This window comes from Sinocyclocheilus rhinocerous, unplaced genomic scaffold (assembly GCF_001515625.1).
Source record: "Sinocyclocheilus rhinocerous isolate Xijiao unplaced genomic scaffold, SAMN03320098_v1.1 scaffold3629, whole genome shotgun sequence".
NCBI lineage: Eukaryota > Metazoa > Chordata > Actinopteri > Cypriniformes > Cyprinidae > Sinocyclocheilus > Sinocyclocheilus rhinocerous.
In genome coordinates this window covers 244,975-263,061 of record NW_015623503.1, presented here as the reverse complement: position 1 = coordinate 263,061, position 18,087 = coordinate 244,975, and the positions used below count along the sequence as shown (strand labels likewise).

The window sequence follows — 18,087 nt, the reverse complement described above, 5'->3', positions numbered from 1 at the left end:
TTTCCGTACCTCTTTGCCAACTTGGAGAAGGTGATGTGGGGCATTTGGCCAAGCTGCATGGCGTTACCCACAAGCGGCCAAGCGAAGGGCCCTGGAAGCCTCTTTTTGAGAGTGAGGTTCCTGACCCAGAAACAAGCCTCCAGACAGCAGAGGAAGATGAAAGATGCAACGAGGGCTGACTGGATTTGTCCGCTCCATTCCTTAAGGATGCTACTACCATTCATGCCGAACTCTGTGTCTGAAACCGCCATGATATTCTGAAGCTCTGAAGGTTTGTTTTTGCATAAATTGTGACTGTATTAGTAACTCCCCATCTTGAATGGTGAGTAAAGGAAGAATTTGATAGCTCTGCTGTTTTCTGCCCTCTTCGGCTGTGGGGTTACAGGAAGACGGGTCAGGGTTTGCGGAGCTGCAGTGTCTGTCCAGAGATGACCAAATTAGAAGAATGCAGATTTCAACCTTGACACGGTGTTATATATCTCTAGAGTAGGAGGAGATATATTTTAAAGAATTTTAAAGAATTTAGAACATTTTTGCAGTACATTAAAAATGTAAATGTGAAATTTGAACTGATAATAGATGCAGTTGTTGGACTTGAAGACAGTCAGCATTGTGTTTGTATGTTGTTAGTGGATCTTAGTTGTTTCTCTGCACCTGTGGTTCCAGGACACCTGTGTGAACTTGAGGAGAACTGACTTCATACATCCACTAAAAATGACCAAAATACCAGCTTATTCAAACACACTGAGACTTCAAACGTGATGAAGAAAAGTGAGTATTAGTGAGAAGATCCTGCAGCATTTGAGACATGCATAGATGCTTGCTTTGATACGTTATCTAATATGTTCACATACTGTTTTATTGACTTTTTGGAGGTACTCTATTTGTGTGTATATACATGACAGTAAGAAAATAACAGTCATTATGCTAAATGGATGTGCGCCTTCGTTTAATGATGGCTTTCGTTTTCTATATATATTTTTAAGAGATCATTTGTTTTATTTGTCTTGCTGTAAAGTGCTGAAATGTCTGATTAAGTTGAATAAAACCATAAAACTTGAAATGCTGTTATTTTATTTTTTACAGAATACATTGCCTAACATATATGAGCTCTGTAGGTCTGCTCTAATTGGTGGGATTTCATTTTGTTTGGAATCCACAATGTGGTGCCAACTGAATGCTAGTGAAATCAAGTCACTTGAGGAATTCAGTCTGTAAACTCGTGAAAGTTTTGAATGTGTTTTAATGCTTCAGACAAAGAACAGATACAAACAATGGAGTTAAATATGTACCATGACTGTGTATTTATCATGAGCTGTAGTTAGAATAATGACTGTTATATAAATTTAATAAGATAATTTGACTTGAAAGATGTGGCTTTACAGAAATATCTCAGAAACTGAATGCAAACAGAAATATTGGCCATAAAACTAACAATAAGGATATATAGAGACCATATGCATAAGTGAAGACAGATGCAGACCATTCAGATAATAAAACTGTCATTTAAATGCCTGGCTGGTTTGGATTGATGTGTGATTGTATGTGTATGCATGTAATTTCTTATAAAATGTGAATCATGTTAAGAAAGAGAGTGAGTGCATCTGTAAAACAGCACTTTATTTATTCCACTTGTAGCTTATTTTCCAATAGTAAAAACAAAACACATTTAAAATAATACCTGAATATCAAAAGAAAGAAAAACTGAGCTTGCAAAACATTCAGTGTAAACATTTACCATAATATATGCAATATGATATAGGAGTATATCTTGAGATAGTAGCTCTGATTTATACTGCTAGTTTTATACATTATTTTGAGGATTTGTGCATGTGATGAACCTTCAAAATGACATGAGGAAGCAGAAAGTTCATCCAGCGTGAGGCTTAAGACTTCCATTGAATGATTTGCTGAGCAATAGGACAGACTCAGCAAAGCATTGATTGCAAATTGGCATTGCCACTAAAATTACTGTAATTTCAACAAGTGACCCTTGCAGGCTTTTGAAAGAATTCAGTGAATAAATGTCTATGCATTTTATAAAGAATAGAATTTATAGACACAGTTGTACAATAAATGCTTAAATGTCTATAATCACATCGTTATACTGTTTTATGCAAGCATAATTAAATGCACTGCTATGCCAAATCTGAGTCGAGCTCATAGGAAGTAAAAGTTCTCCAACAGCTGCTGCCCATTAACATGACTCAACACGATCTACAAACAATTGCATAATATTACATAATAGTTTATATGTCTACAGTGATAGTAGCTTAGCATTGGACCATAAACATTTCATATTGCAGTCCTTCTATCATTATTTTGAAGCATAAATGATGTTTTATAAACATAAATCAATTAAAACATTACTATTAACCCCATTTAGGAGCGTTAGAAGAATCTCTTCAGTTACCTGACAACATATTCTATTGATGTGATTGAATCAGTTCATTGAATCATTGCAAACGTGTATAAATATTAAATATAGAATTACTAAATAGCATTCAGTGCAGCTTAACTAATACTCATTGTTATGTGGAATATATTTGTAATATGTGCAGTCTTTGCTGGGCTTTAGTCACAAAAACAACTCATGCTGGCGATACCAAGCCAAACAGTTTTCCTCTGAGCTTCGCAGAGACTGTGTAATGGAACGGCTTCAGTGTTAAACCATATGAGCAGTCCATGGAGAGATCCTGAGAGGGGTTGCTGTCAAACGCGCACTGGTGCAAAAGGATGGCAGAGAACAGAAAAACCTCCACTTTGGCGATCTGATCGCCGATGCATCTTCTCTTACCTGTGGAGAAGATCATCACGCTGTTGGTCAGGTCTTTATCCAGAGCTCCAGTCTCATCCAGGAATCTCGACGGGTTGAAGATGTGAGGATCCTGCCACTTTTGAGGGTCGTGGTTGACGGACCATTGGTTGATGAACACCACGGTGTCTTTGGGGATGTGGAGACCTTCGATGGTGACGTCTGAGGTGGTGGAGTGCGGTATGGTGACGGGGACGAAGCTGGTGTAGCGCATGGTTTCGTAGATGAAGGCATCCAGGTAGGCCAGGTTGCTCTTGTCTTCTATTGATGGGAGTCTGTCACGACCTACTACTTTATCAATCTGCTCTTGGAGTTTGGTTTGGATTGATGGGTATTTGACTAAAAGCAGAAGTATCCATTGCATGACTGTTGACATCGTGTCTTGTCCTGCACCGATTAAATCAGTGACTGTAGACTCAACAAAGTCTTTAGTCAGCATGCTCTCTTTCCCGTGCTCAATTACGCCAATGATTGCATCGCTCATGTCACGGGTGACTTCAGGGTCGTACGTGTCTCTATGCTGCACCACTTTGTCCTTCACATAAGCGAAGAACTCTTCATTAATGAGCTTGAAGTTTTGATAAACGCTTCGGACCGGATTCGGAAACGACTGCAGCCAAGGCATGACGTCCACCAGGCTTCCAGCGCCAACTGTTTCGCCAAACTTATCCACTCTTCTCAGGAGGGTCCTGAACTCGGGATCGTCGTGGCCGTAGCGTTTCCCAAAGCAAAGCGCACAGATGACATTGGCGGCGGCGACGGTGAAATCGTGCGAAGGATTGAAGTGTCGTCCGTCGGCGCTGAGCCTCAGAAACTTCTGGACCAGATCCATGGCTTCGCCTACAACGTGTTGTTCGAATGTCTTTTTGGTTTGAGTGTTTGCCAACGAGAATGCTCTCAGAGTCGATTGAGCTACTTTCCGGTGCGCCTTCCACTGTTTGCTGTAACTGCTGAACACCATGCTCCGACCGCCGGAGATCATCTGAAAGGACAGAAAGTTTGGCCTCCCGGCAAACTCGGTGCTGTGTTCAATGAGCGCCTTGCGTATAGCCGCATCTCCATTCAGAACCACAATGTCGCTTCGCCCGAGTCTGATCTGGTAGACGTTTCCGTACTTCTTTGCCAGCTTTGAGAAGGTGATGTGTGGCATTTGTCCCAGCTGCATGGCGTTGCCCACCAAGGGCCAGGCGAACGGGCCTGGAAGCCTTTTCTTGAACGTGAGATTTCTGACCCAAAGACAGGCCTCCAGGAAGAAGAGGATGATGAAGGATGCTATCAAAGCCGGCTGAACCTGTCCGCTCCATTCCTTCATGATACTGCTGCTCTCAAACTCAGCTTCAGTCAGAGCCATTCTTCTGATGCACTTTTATTCTTGTGATGAGATTCTGTTTTCTGCTCAAATAATGTTCATGTTCAATGCTATATAGAGAGAAATAAAAGCATCCGTTTAAATGAATAATCTAATCTGTTCCTCCGTTCTGCATGCAATAATCAATATAAACTCTCTCTCGGTTGCCAGTTCAGTCTGTTTTAATTAATCTGCATGCATTGAGTTTTCTACCCTCTTAAATTTTTCCAGATTAAGCTGACAGGGTTTTCTGAGCTGCTTGGTTGGATCCATGTCTTTTATATATGTTTGCAGCACAGGGGGCCGGACCCGATGAAAGTCTCACTCCTCCCATTGTGGAAGCCGCAGAAACTCCGTCAGAAGATCTGAACGTCTGGCTGCAGCCGAACACGGAGATCCAAGTGCGCAACCGGTTCTGTTCACCGGGAAACAACGGGACCTGCGGTGAAAATAGTGCGTAAATCATCTTTGTTTCGTTTGCACGCGCTCTGTGCGGAGTATTTCTGATAATCATTGCGGAGATGCAGAGAACTTAACAGTGCAAAACTCTTGCGGTTTGTGCCAATCATCATAACTCAGATAGAGTGATGCATTAATCGTTTTATGTTGCTGCAGCTGAACTCTTTATTTGCATCTCTTTATTTGACGCGCGCGTCTTTCTAGTCGTTTGCGCACTCCTTTAATCGTTATTTCTGCTCTGGTTTGCACAGGATTACGAACATGTTATTTTAAGATTGATGCAATCATCGACGGCACCCCAGACTTCAGACTTTTGTCTTGGGGAATGTTTCGTAATAAAAAGACGCTTTGTTTTGCAGACCCACTTTACATAATCCCTAAAAATGGAAAAGCATGCATGCATGGAGTTATGCAACACGACTAGACATTGGAAATCCACGTTATCCCTGTAGTGTGTGTCCCTTTGTGTATTTAGCCCCGTTGTACAAACTATATAATTTATAATATGAATTATGAATATGAATTTCAGTATGGAATAGCATCATATGTCATAATAAACATAATAATTACTTATGCATATTGTAAAAATTATTGCATATATAGATGATTGCACATCACAAGGTGAAAGTTTTCATAATAAATCATTTAATATCCTTGCAGCATAATTCAATTGTCAATACAAATTTGATCTCCAAGTACAAACATTTGATTTTTAGTACAAATGTCAACATTTTACAACAGAGGGAAACAATAAAGTTTGTAAATGATCTTTAAGAGCATAATTTGATGTTGTGTTCACATGTCGATGGTGCATCATGTTCTGGGGTCTCTGATCTCATCGAAAAGCATGCCAGGGTCTCTCCTGGCTATTTTCCTTTCACAATTTCAGGATAAATTTTCACATGTGTTTTTGGGTATGCAGTCGTTGAGAAATTGCTAAATTGCAAGCATGCCTTCATTACGTGCACTAAAGCAGATCCTCTCAGAAAATGCCAATACAGACACTTTATTCTGTAAGAAAGCACATCAAATTAAATATCCTGAGAGGGTAATTTGTCTTTAAAAGTTTCATGATGTAAGTGCATATGAAGAAGCTGAAGGACTTTATTTTGATGCATTTGCTTTCATTTTTCCTTTGCTGTGTGTTCCCTTTGTACAGACTCCGTTTATATCATATCAGTGTTAACTGGAATTTGCATTTGTGTTTTTCATACATATTTGCAGTTCCAGTGATACATATTTCACCAATGAAAAGGAAGTGCTCTGAAATATCGAGACGTTAAGCTATAGAACTGAATAGTGAATAGAACTTGATGCAAAATGTTTCTCTTCTGAGCGCCAGGCAGGATATAAATGTTCCTTGTTTCCTCACCAGAAGGAGTTTATTTTTGCAGGATCTAATGACTCCAATTGCAGCGCTGCAACATTTCTAGAGTCAGAGAAGACAGTAGCATTGATTTCTTGCTGATAGTACACTTTCCTGGATGCAAACCACCACTAAAATGAGATGTGCCTGTGAGAATAGAGGAAGGAGAAGCTGCCAAATTCAATCAGTTCCAATCCGCTTGGATTTAAGGAGCCCACTGTTTTCGCTCCCTAGGAGAGAATAAACATCTTCACAGAAACAAGATTCGATTTCATTGTGCACTGTCTAGGGAACACTAGAGACGAGGAACTAGTGAGCATTAAACTGTCTATGAACTCAGTTAATAATCTGTGTGTTTAAGCAGTACATAAAATAAAATAAAGTGGTAACACTAATTGAAGCATCTGTGTTTAATGCATTACAAAAGATTTTAATGCATTAATTATGCCTTAAAATGCACTTTATAATGCATTATGATTTCATGAATAACAAGGAATCTGAATATATTGTAATGCATTTTAACTTTGGTTACATGAAAATATATAATCCATTACAATGCACATTATGAATACCTTTATAATGCATTATGAGGCTTCACATTACCAATTGCCTTCATAAATCTAAAAAAAATATGAAAATAATTTTCATAAAATTTACAAATAACATTTTAATGCATGGTTCTTAAAAGCTCAACATTTTGATTGACTGTAATATTTGCAACGTAAACCATGGCAACAAAAGCTTTTAGATTATAATTTAATGAGAATACTATAAAAATATCATGGATTGTAACTATAATGTGATATTAGATAAAATTCTGTGATTAAGAAGTATATATATAATAAAATAAAAATATTTTTATATCATAATCTTCTTAAATGTACAGTATAAAAATGTTTCTCATAAAGCTTACAAATAACATTTTAATGCATGGTTTTTAAAAGCTCAACATTTTGATTGACTAATATTTGCAACATAAAACACAGCAACAAAAGCTTTTATATTTTAATTTAGTGTAACTTAATCCTTTATATTATAATATCAAAAATCATGGATTAATGTAGCACATTTTCTAATAATAGGGTGATATTAGTTAATATTCTCTGTGTAAAATAAAAACATGTTATATCTTAAACCACAGCGACAAAAGCTTTTAAGTCGTTTTTTGATTGTACCATAATCCCTTATTATAACATCAAAAATCATAGATGCATGTAACAAATGTTATTTCAATGACTCAGACATCGATTTGGGTTGCAGACCCAGTTTTCCAGTGTTACTATCAGAGCTCAGCGCTGCCAAAATCCCATCATGTCTTTCCGTACAGGAGAATCCTCTGGAATCCCGTGATTCACATATCTCACATCAGCGTCCACTCACTAATCAGAGCCAGCTTTGTGGTGAGTGTGTGTGTGTGTGTGTGTTGCATGAGGCTGTCGTGTTTGCCTGCCATTATTCTCTTTAACCTGGCTGTGAAAGGCTGGCCGTGACCCCGGAGGGTCGGGAAGGTTGAGGACTTGGCAGCCGCGAGCGTGTGGCTGCAGGTCTCACGGCGGACGAGCCGATCCCGGTCTGGAGCTAATCACTGTTTACTAGAATCATTTCCACTTTTCAGCGAGCTACTGTCACGCATGGCCCTGGGAGGGAGGAGGAGGGAAGCCAGGGGTCCGACGGGCCGTTTAGGAGTCGGCGGGATTCATGGAAAAAGGACGAGCTGAAACTAAGCGTAGGAATGCGAATTCAGATTAGACAGCAGCGGTGATCCAGAAACCCAAATGACCGACTGACACTCAGAGAGAGGAAATGAACACGCTCTCTCTCGCTGCAGGACACTAGTGAATGCTTTATGACTCACCAGTGCCATCTTGACCATGTTAGAGCTCGATGGAGTCTATTAATGGCGGTGACGTGATGCTGATTCACTTGAGCTGAGCTTTTTTTTTTTCACAAGACAATTTGAATTATTTAAACTGTTGTTTTGACTTTTTTTGTGAATGTGAATAGAGAAATACAAACCAGTGTTTTGGGTGGTTGCCAGGGTGTTGCTATGCAGTCGCTAAGGTGTTCTGAGTGGATTTTAGCTTGTTGATATGGGGTTGCTAGGGAGTTACTACAGTGGGCCAGTGCCTCAGTAGTTTGTTGCTATGCAGTTGTCAGGGAGTTACTACAGTAGGCCATTGCCAGGGTGTTGCTATGCAGTCGCTAAAGTGTTCTGAGTGGATTTTAGCTTGTTGATATGGGGTTGCTAGGGAGTTACTACAGTGGGCCAGTGCCTCAGTAGTTTGTTGCTATGCAGTTGTCAGGGAGTTACTACAGTAGGCCATTGCCAGGGTGTTGCTATGCAGTCGCTAAAGTGTTCTGAGTGGATTTTAGCTTGTTGATATGGGGTTGCTAGGGAGTTACTACAGTGGGCCAGTGCCTCAGTAGTTTGTTGCTATGCAGTTGTCAGGGAGTTACTACAGTAGGCCATTGCCAGGGTGTTGCTATGAAGTTGCTAGGGGTTTACTACATTTGAATGTTGCCAGGGTGTTGCTATGGAGTTGCTAAGGTGTTCTGAGTGGTTTTAAACATGTTGCTATGGGGTTGCTAGGGATTTACTACAGTAGGATGTTTGCAAGGGCTTTGCTATGCAGTGCTAGTGTTAGAATTACTAGAGTAGGTTGTTGGCAGGGTGTTGCTATGCAATTGCTAGGGAGTTACTACAGTAGGTCACTGCCAGGGTGTTGCCATGCAGTTGCTAGGGATTTACTAGAGCAGTTTGTTGCCAGGGCGCTGATAAGAAGTTGCTAGGGAGTTACTACAGTAGCTCGTTGCCAAGGCGTTGCTATGCAGTTTCTAAGATTTTCTGAGTGGTTTTTAGCATGCTGCTTTGAGGTTGCTAAGGAGTTACAACAGTAAGTCATTGCTAAGGAAATCTGGATGGTTGCTAGGCAACTACTTCTCTGTTTTGCGCATCACAGTGAAGGTGATGAATGTCTGTGCTCCATTTGTTTGATCGTTTAAAATAAAACTGAGGAATCATAGTGTGGAGATTATAAAGGCATAGATTATTGTATATTTGTAAATTTTGTTTAAGCATGCCACTAGGGGAAGTGAGAGTTTATTCACTCTTAATATGCATAAAATGCAGAAATCTGTTGTTGTGCACTGTGTGAGTTATATTTTTATGATGTGCATGAACATTTTGTTTTTATTAAATAAATCACATCACAAAAATATCCATGATTCCCAAACACAGGCTATCTTTAACTGAATCCAGTAAGGTTATTGAATTATTGCGGTCCGTTCTAAAACGAGAGCGAGTCGCCTGAGGGAACGCGAGCGCACAGACGTCTCACAGCGGGATGTTTGTGCTTTCGCCAGGTACATTAAACCACAAATCTCCTCTTACTCTGACCCCTGCTAGACTTTTGGGTCCAAGATCCCATCGGCCAATCAGAAGTGAGCAGCGTGCGTTTCCTCCAATCAGAACTGATTGTTTCAGCATTAGTGATTTGATGTGGCCTGACATTTAAGAGAGATCAGTTTCTATAATTTGATGTCAATGATGAGCGCTCGAGAACAATTCCCGTCTGTTAATAACGTGACTTGGCAGATGAGCGATGATGGAAACTGTAGAGCTGAGTTATCAAACACAGCAGAACGGTGATGTGAAGTAACAGATGTTTTCATGCTTCATCATGATCATATTTATTATTAATTTAGCAGATGCTTTCATATCAACTTAAATTTATCTCATTTACTTTAAACTGATTAAAGCATTGATTCAGAATAGCGTGACGTGTCCAGCTCATACTTTACCTTGCAACCAAAAGAAATTAAATATTATTATATTTAGCATAAAGAAAATTAAGGCTATTTTAGGCCCCTCCTTTTTTTTTTTTTTGCAGTTTGACATTATTTTCATGACAATTAAGAATTTACACATTATGTATTTTCAACATTGATTATTTTCATTACGTTTTATTATATTATTTAAAAATAAAATTATTTTAAATGATAAAATGTTTAAAATTTAAAATGTATAATGTTTGTGTAAACAAATTAAATGGTAAGATTAGCCAATTTAAAAAAAAATTTTTTTTTTAAAAATACTTTGCAATTTAAAGTTAAAATGTAGCCATTTCTCTGAAATATTTGCCTTGCACATTCTCTCCTTTTTTTGTCTTTGCATGAAGAGCAGTTTTTTTTTCAGCTGAAGTTTTAAGCCATGTTTTTATGTTTTTTAAGTTGGTAGGGCCTGTTTTTCTCTAAGGCCAAATTATTTGCTGAATTTCTGTTGATCTTCTGCATCTATATTTCCACATCAGGAGTATATAGTGCATTTCATACTGTGCATTTTGTTTTATTTTTAGCACAGTATTAAATGCATCACTATGTAGAGTGATAATGCTCTCCTTCACTCCTCTATAGGTGTGTTCTGATGTCTTCTGCAGAGGTTTCTTGCGTGCGAGGATGAGTTTGCGTGCCACATTGGCCTCGCGTGCGCAGATCCCGGTCACCGGCCCCGACCTCCCCTGGGAGGAGGAGGAGATTAAAATGAGACGGGGAAGGAAAAAAAATACGGCGAGAAATGGCTTCCAGATGACCCCGATTTGAGTTGGTTAGCTCATTTGTAGCTGGCAGACGGACTTTGACAGGAACAATTACAGCAGCCTGAAGCTCCACACATCTCCAGGTTAATGAAGTATCACTCACACATACATCTTCACTATTCACAACTTAGAATTAATAACTTTCTCACTATAAATAAACTTTATTCTGATCTACATTGTGGGCTTAAGTAATACAACTTTTTAAGGTGTTTAAATGAATTGATGTAATGGTTTTACACTTCAAAAACAATCTTTAAAATTCAAAATAGACTCTTTTATTATTTTTACGACTTTAATTATTATAAAAATAAGTTGCCATGAAGTTGCTCTTCACATTGTTTAATTGTTTGGATAATTAGTTCTTTAGTTTCATTTCCCATACGGCAAAAATATATTTTCAAAATATAGCAAAAAAAAAGGGTCAAAAAATATATTTACTACTTACATAAATATATTTTCTACCAATATGTTTTTGACAATTTTTTTGCATAGTTTTGAAAAAAAGATAAGTATATTTTTTTAAAAGCATTTAAAAATTAATTTTGACCTCCATATATTTTCAGCCCAAGAAAATACTTTCACATTTTACATTTTAAGAAAAACATTATTTGTTGTGTATAACACATGTGAACCTATGACACATTTGAAAAATTGTATTTAAAATTAATAAATAAGTAAATAAACATTAATGAATCATTATAAATCTAGTCATGGTCATGATGGGTTTGATTAGTTAGTACGGGTAGTTAGTTAGACCCTGCTGGTAGATTCTGTAACCGCACCATTATGCTGCCAAAAAGCATCTTTCACAAATAGCCATGTATTCTGATTAAATAATTATTTGCATGCAACATAAATTATAACAAATAAATAAAAATAATTAGATGCTTTTCCAGTGATTATTTACTTCATCTATTTTTTCTTTTTGATTATTTATTACAGAATTTCTACTTTTTTTTTTTTCTTGTTGCTCCAATTTCACTTTGTGTGTAAGTGCCTTTTTTGTGCTTTTCTGTCTGCTTATTTGGTATGTGCATGTCTACAGAAAAACCCAAGATGGAGAAATCTCATGCAAACATGTTTTTTCTCGCTTTATTTTAATGCACTGAGAGCAGTTGTGCAGGGACTGACATGTGTCGCAGCTGGGACAACAAATGCGGGTGGTCTTTGCGGCAGTGTAATCGTTTTTGTCTTTAATGCCGAATATCACGCTGACAAACCACAGTCATTTACATGCAACCGTGTAAATGGAAAAGTGCAATTAGTGAGCCAAAAGCGGCCCATTTCATATCACAGTACGCTTTGGGAGGTCTTTCCTCAAGGGATCATGGGACGAGATCTGATCTCTGTTCTCACTTTATTCTGGAATGAAAGTGTGCGGTAAGCGGCTGCTTAAGCCCAATGGATTCTCAGCAGCACGTTTCGCCTGTTCTGATCTTGTTTACAGGCTATAAATCTGGTGCTTATGTGCGACACGAGTGTCATGATGTAGTGGGACAGTAACAGCTCATAAGGACGCTTGTTATCAATTACACATTTTTTGAGCTCAGCATTCCAGATTCTCTGAAGGGAAAATCATACAGTAGAAAGCAATAAAGCAAGGACTTTCCACCCAAAACAGAAGCAAATTTAACCTTTCAGCACTTTATAAGTCAAGACACCACAGGTATATAGAGTTAAAATTTAACAAATACAATACTTACCCAGTTGATGAATCACAGTACATTAAGACAATTGGTTTGTATTAGAAGTTTTCTGAAAATTTTATATTTAAATATGCAAGCGACACATTATTTGATTCATTATTGAAGTTAAGTATGCATTAATTTGCATACATTTCCAGAACAACTGGATGAAGCCAAGTTCAAGATTCTTGTTTGATTTTTGTTGAGAGTTCACGGTTTTTCCAGAGGGGATTATGGATTTCTTTTTTCATCACTCCATAAATCAGAAAATACTGTCAACAGACAGAAAACAAAAACATTTTCACCACATGTTAAGTAATAAAATGTTCTATAAATCATTGTGAATGATATATAAACAAACCCCTCGGTAAAAACCTTCAGAATACAGATAGGAATAAAACTGTACATTTTGGTGTATGTAAGTGATGCTGAAGTGGAGATAAAAACTTTTTAAATATATATATTATAATGAAATCTACAGACGCAAATAGAAGTGCATTAGTTTTTTTTCCACTAGTCCAAAAGAACATATGAAAAGCCAAATAGCCCAAAATTTGCTAAACAGTGCATGAAAATTAAAAAAAAAAAAATAATGATTTTGGTTTTAAAATAGTAATTAATTAAAGGGGTCATATGATGTTGCTAAAAATTAGCATCTTCTCTCAAAAGTATTGCGTTTCCAAAGAAGCTTTGCATTGCGTTTTCCCAGGAAACTTTGTGTTCTCTCAGAAAAGCATTGCTTTCCACCAAGAAACTTTGCGTTGTCTCGCAAAACATTTGCATTCTTTTGCAAAATTATCACAGTCTCTCACAAAACATTTGCATTCACTTACAAAAATATTGCGTTCCCCCAAGAAACTTTGCCTTCGCTCGCAAAATCACAGAAATTTTTTATATAATGTTATTTCCATCACAAATGTTATGCAAGCAAATGCAAAGTTTCTCATGGGAATGCAATAAATTTATTATTATTTAAATTAATTATGAGTTTTTCATCAACTCACAAATCCCAGTTTGGGAAACACTGCTCTATAGATCGACATATGATTTGTTATGCGTTAAGCATTTATTGTGCTTCAAAAATAAAATGTTTAAACTATTAAAATATTATATTTAAAATAAATACATATATTCACAAACACTATAAAAAGTGGCAACCTGTAATAGTTATAACCTGCAAATGCAATTTTTTCTACCTGATTTAACCCATGAAATTATTTTTTGTTGGTGAATGTATTGAAGTTGATTCAGTGATTTTAATGTTTTTGACTTGAGTAAAACTAGCTGAATTAGGATGTTAGTATTTTGATCAGTGCAAGAGCTCCTGGAGAAATACTTTCTCATTGGCCTATAGTTTATTTTTAGAGCGGCTGAGATCTGATCCGGATCGTCCTGTGCTCTACCGGATCCTGCGTGTGGTAGAGGACACCGGGGCTAGTTGTCACAGGTTTTAAAATTTAAAAAAAAATAATTTTTAACTCTGGTTTATATTTTCAGAATTTGTTTATTTATTTTATAATTTTGCAAAATAATCATAATAATAAAATAAATAAATAAATACATCTGAACCCTACTACAAATAATATAAAGAAGAAATTCATTATTAATTATTGGATAAAAGCTTAAAGTGAAGAGGAGAACTTGCCCCAACCTAATGTTTAAAAAACATTTAAGAGAGTTTTGAACTGGATGTTTGAGACCAACAATCAAGCTAGAGTTTTGACTCAAAACCTCATACAGACCTCACAGATACTCAAAGAAACAAAAACTCGATCTCTGAAGCTTCAGATTTGTGAACTTGTTTTCTGTAAGTAGTTTGGTATTATTTACTTCAGTGACAGAATAAACACTCATCCTTCAGATGAAAGGAGCAGTAATGGTTGCCTGTAAATCTGTGATGGTTTCTTGTGATCACATGGCGAGTCATTCAAGGATTCTGAGTGTTTTTACGACCCAAACTCCCGGGTCGTTTGCCAAGTGCTAAAAGAGATGAATTTTTGCGTTGCATCATGTCAAGAATGGAGAAAATAACAGTGTCGATTGCTCTGAATTGGTCTGTGATTGTCTAAAAGCCTCATTATCAACAGGAAACTTTAGAAGCGCAATTTCAGTTTTCCGACTTCTTTTGGACCCGGTTTTTCAGGCTTTTGCCATTTTAAACAGCATCCTTACGATCCAGTGAAAGAACCGGCTGAATCTGATCCAGTGAGAATGAGCCAGTGAATGATGTTCAGCGCTCGCGGTGGTTTCTGGAACGATCGAACAATACATATTGATTACAGGAAGGTCAGTTTGGAGACGAACTTATGGACTCGCTTTATCAAAAGTGCATTAGATGAACTGAATTGGTGAGTCCTGTTTAAAACATCATTCAAGAGTTTGGCTTGAATCTTCTGATTTCATCAATATCCTCCTCTTCGAGCACATCCAGGGGATTTCAGTATGCTCACTCTCAGGTCATCAGAGATTAGGATGAGTTTGTTTCTTCATCAGATTTGGAGAAATGTAGCATTGCATCAGTGTCTCAGCAGTGAATAGGGTGCCGTCAGAATGAGAGCTGATAAAAGCATCACAATAATCCACACCACTCCATAAAAGCATCTGCCAAATGCATGAATGCAAATGTTTATTTTTAGTCTGAAATGAATTGCACTTGTAACAGTTGGCATGCTTTAAGAGAACGAAGGCATATATTAATGTGTGTTTGTAATCTAAAAGGATAACACTGGAAACAGGAGCCGAGCGTCATACATCACTGGATTCGTGACGGTTAGATGAAACGTCTGGCACTTTGAGCCGTGTGTTGTGGATTGACCTTTGACCTCACCTCATTTCACTCTTTACTTCCTCCTAATGCCGCGGCTTTACAGCACGAACCAAATCCTAGTAATGGAAGATGCACATTGTTTCTTTATGCAAGTTAGATCACATGCATATGTTGTCTGCGAGCTGGATGTTGAACTGAAGGTATGTTTTTATCATAAATGTGACCCTGGAGCACAAAACCAGTCATAAGGATTTACAAAATATCTTCATGGAACATGATCTTTACTTAATATCCTAATGATTTTTGGCATAAAAGAAAAATGTATAATTTTGACACATACAATGTATTGTTGGCTATTGCTACAAATATACCCCAGCGACTTAAGACTGCTTTTGTGCTCCAGGGTCACAAATAGGTTGTGTATGTGTCACAGACTGACCCGCGGCGTCCATAGATGCGATTTGTCTTACAATACTTTCAATGGAAGCACATTTTGTTTTGCCACGAAAGCCTACGGCTCATTTCAACCACATCCAGAAAGACAAGCATAAAAGACAAATAAGAATTGTTCTTAAAAACTCCCGATTCCTCTTTGCTCGCAGGAAAAAGCGGGTGGTCTTTACAACGGCGGCTCGCGTGCTGCTCTGAATTAAAGCATGAGAATGTAAAAAGGTAAAATGAATGCATATGATCTACGAGATGGAGGTGGTTTTATTTATTTAAGATGTTGACATTCTGCATTCTGTGAGAATTCTACATGAAAAGATTTGTCCTGTTGGAAGATACTGACCTGAAGATGAAACTTACACAGATATATTGCATGCAAATACACAAAAATAGTATAAAAAATAAAGAAAATCTAAAAATAATAATGTAAAATTAGCACAAAAATAAATCAGAGAAAATAAGAATATTCAGTTATTTAAAATAAATATTATATCAGATAAAATGTGCATTGTCACATTTAAGTTACATTTAAAAGCAGTTTAACTTTTACAATAAAACAAAATATTTAGGTCTAAATAAAAGATCGACGTAATTGGATTTATATATATTTATTAATATAAATGATTTTATGAATTTATTATTTATTCATATTGCATATACAAATTCCATCCATTTTGGATTACACATAAATAAATAAACAAACAAACACAATGAGCTGCATATCTGTAAAATTGTTTAAAATAAAAATTGATCAAATAAAATATTAAATACAATTGTTTAAAAAAGTAGATCAAAAAATTTAAATAAGAATTAAATAATTAGATCATTAAAAACATACAATATTTATTTTTATGTATAAGTAATATAAAAACAACAGTTCAAATTAACACAAAACTAACCATTCTCTCATTCTTTGGGTCATTTTGTGTTCAGGGTTTACGTTTATTAGTTTGTTAATGTTAAAAATGTGCAACCCAAATGCATAAATCTTAAATATGGCCTATATATTTTGTCCGTCTGACACACATGCTCATAGACCAACAAATAGAGTAAAGCACAGAACGTGTGGTGTGTGAACGTCTCTTAATCTCTGTGCTGCGTTCAGTCAAGAGCAATAAAGTGCCTCTCAAATCAGTCTTTCATTTAAACGACCCACGTTACGAGCTCCACGTCATTAGGGTAATATCAAAATGACTGATGGCTTCCCAGATGCCCCTGTGTGATGGATTTCCATTTATTCAAACACACACACACACACACACACACACTCACTCACTCACTCACTCACTCACACTCACACACACACGTCAGGATCTGCAGTCACGCAAGCGCTGCCCTGAACGCAGACCTCTGCAGGAAAACCAGACACTCTAAAGAGTTTCACAAGTTACAGGGGACAAAAAACAGCACAACTCAATGTGTTTTTTCATGTGTTTAAGAGAGATTACATGCATCCGAGATGCTAGATTTCACTTTTAATTAAACTATACTTGTATTTAACTAATAAGTGGTGATTTACTGCAGATTCATGTGATGAAAAGTTGAGTGTGTGTCATCTAGTTATGTTAATATTTATTACAATTTAGCATTTGTTTGCCGTTGCAAATCTGTGTCATGCACTGAAATACTACTAATTAGATTTAAATGAAAAATGTGCAACTTTAAGTTTCATTTGTTTAGCTCTTAAGTGAGGTAACAAACATACACTACTGGTCAAACGTTTGAAATAATTATGATTTTTTTTTTTTAATGAAGTCTCTTCTGCTCACCGAGGCTGCATATATTTGATCAAAAATACAGAAAAAATTGTGAAATATTATTACAGTTTAAAATAGCTGTTTTCTATGTGAATCTCTGTTAAACTGTAATTTATTTCTGTGATGCGCAGCTGTATTTTCAGCATCATTACTCCAGTCTTCAGTGTCACATGATCTTCAGAAATCAGTATAATATGCTGATTTGCTGCTCAACAATTTATTATTATTATCAATGTTGAAAACAGTTGTGCCGCTTTATATTTTTTTGTAGAAACCACGATGCATTTAATTTTTCAGGATTCTTTGATGAATAGAAAGTTCAAAAGAACAGCATTTATTTGAAACATAATTCTTTTGTAACATTATACATTTTTTAAAATAATAATAAATAAATAAAAATTTAATTTTTACTGGCACTTTGATCAATTTAATTTGTCCTTGCTAAATAAAAGTATTAATTCCTTTCAAAAAAATAAAAAATAAAAATAAAAGTCTTACAGATCCTGATTTTTTTTAACAATAGTGTGCAGTATCTTCCAAAAGTCGCATTTACTTCCACACAAAAAAAGTCTGCAATATAATAGGAGCTTGGATGACGTTCATAATCTTTTATTGTTTTTAAATATATTGTCAAGCCATTCATTCACATGATATTTCAGGAGGAAAACTGTAGCTGTAAGCTTGTTGAAACTGAAACCTGAAAGCAAATTATGGCTCTCAAATGAGGTATTCTGAAAATGAAATAAAGGTTGCAGTGTTTGGGAGGAACTAAGTACAAGTAGCGATGCTGAGGCCTAAACTGACTCTTCTAATGATCATTTGTAGGAATCTGGAAGTGTCTGGCAGCG

General features: G+C 36.6%; 2 pseudogenes; both read right to left on the bottom strand.

The window, feature by feature from the left end:
• LOC107706557 (cytochrome P450 1B1 pseudogene) overlaps nt 1–251 on the bottom strand; it is a 3,769-nt pseudogene extending 3,518 nt beyond the window's left edge.
• A 1,819-nt stretch (nt 252–2,070) lies between these two features.
• LOC107706065 (cytochrome P450 1B1 pseudogene) lies at nt 2,071–4,395 on the bottom strand (annotated as a pseudogene).
• Nucleotides 4,396–18,087: the final 13,692 nt, after the last annotated feature.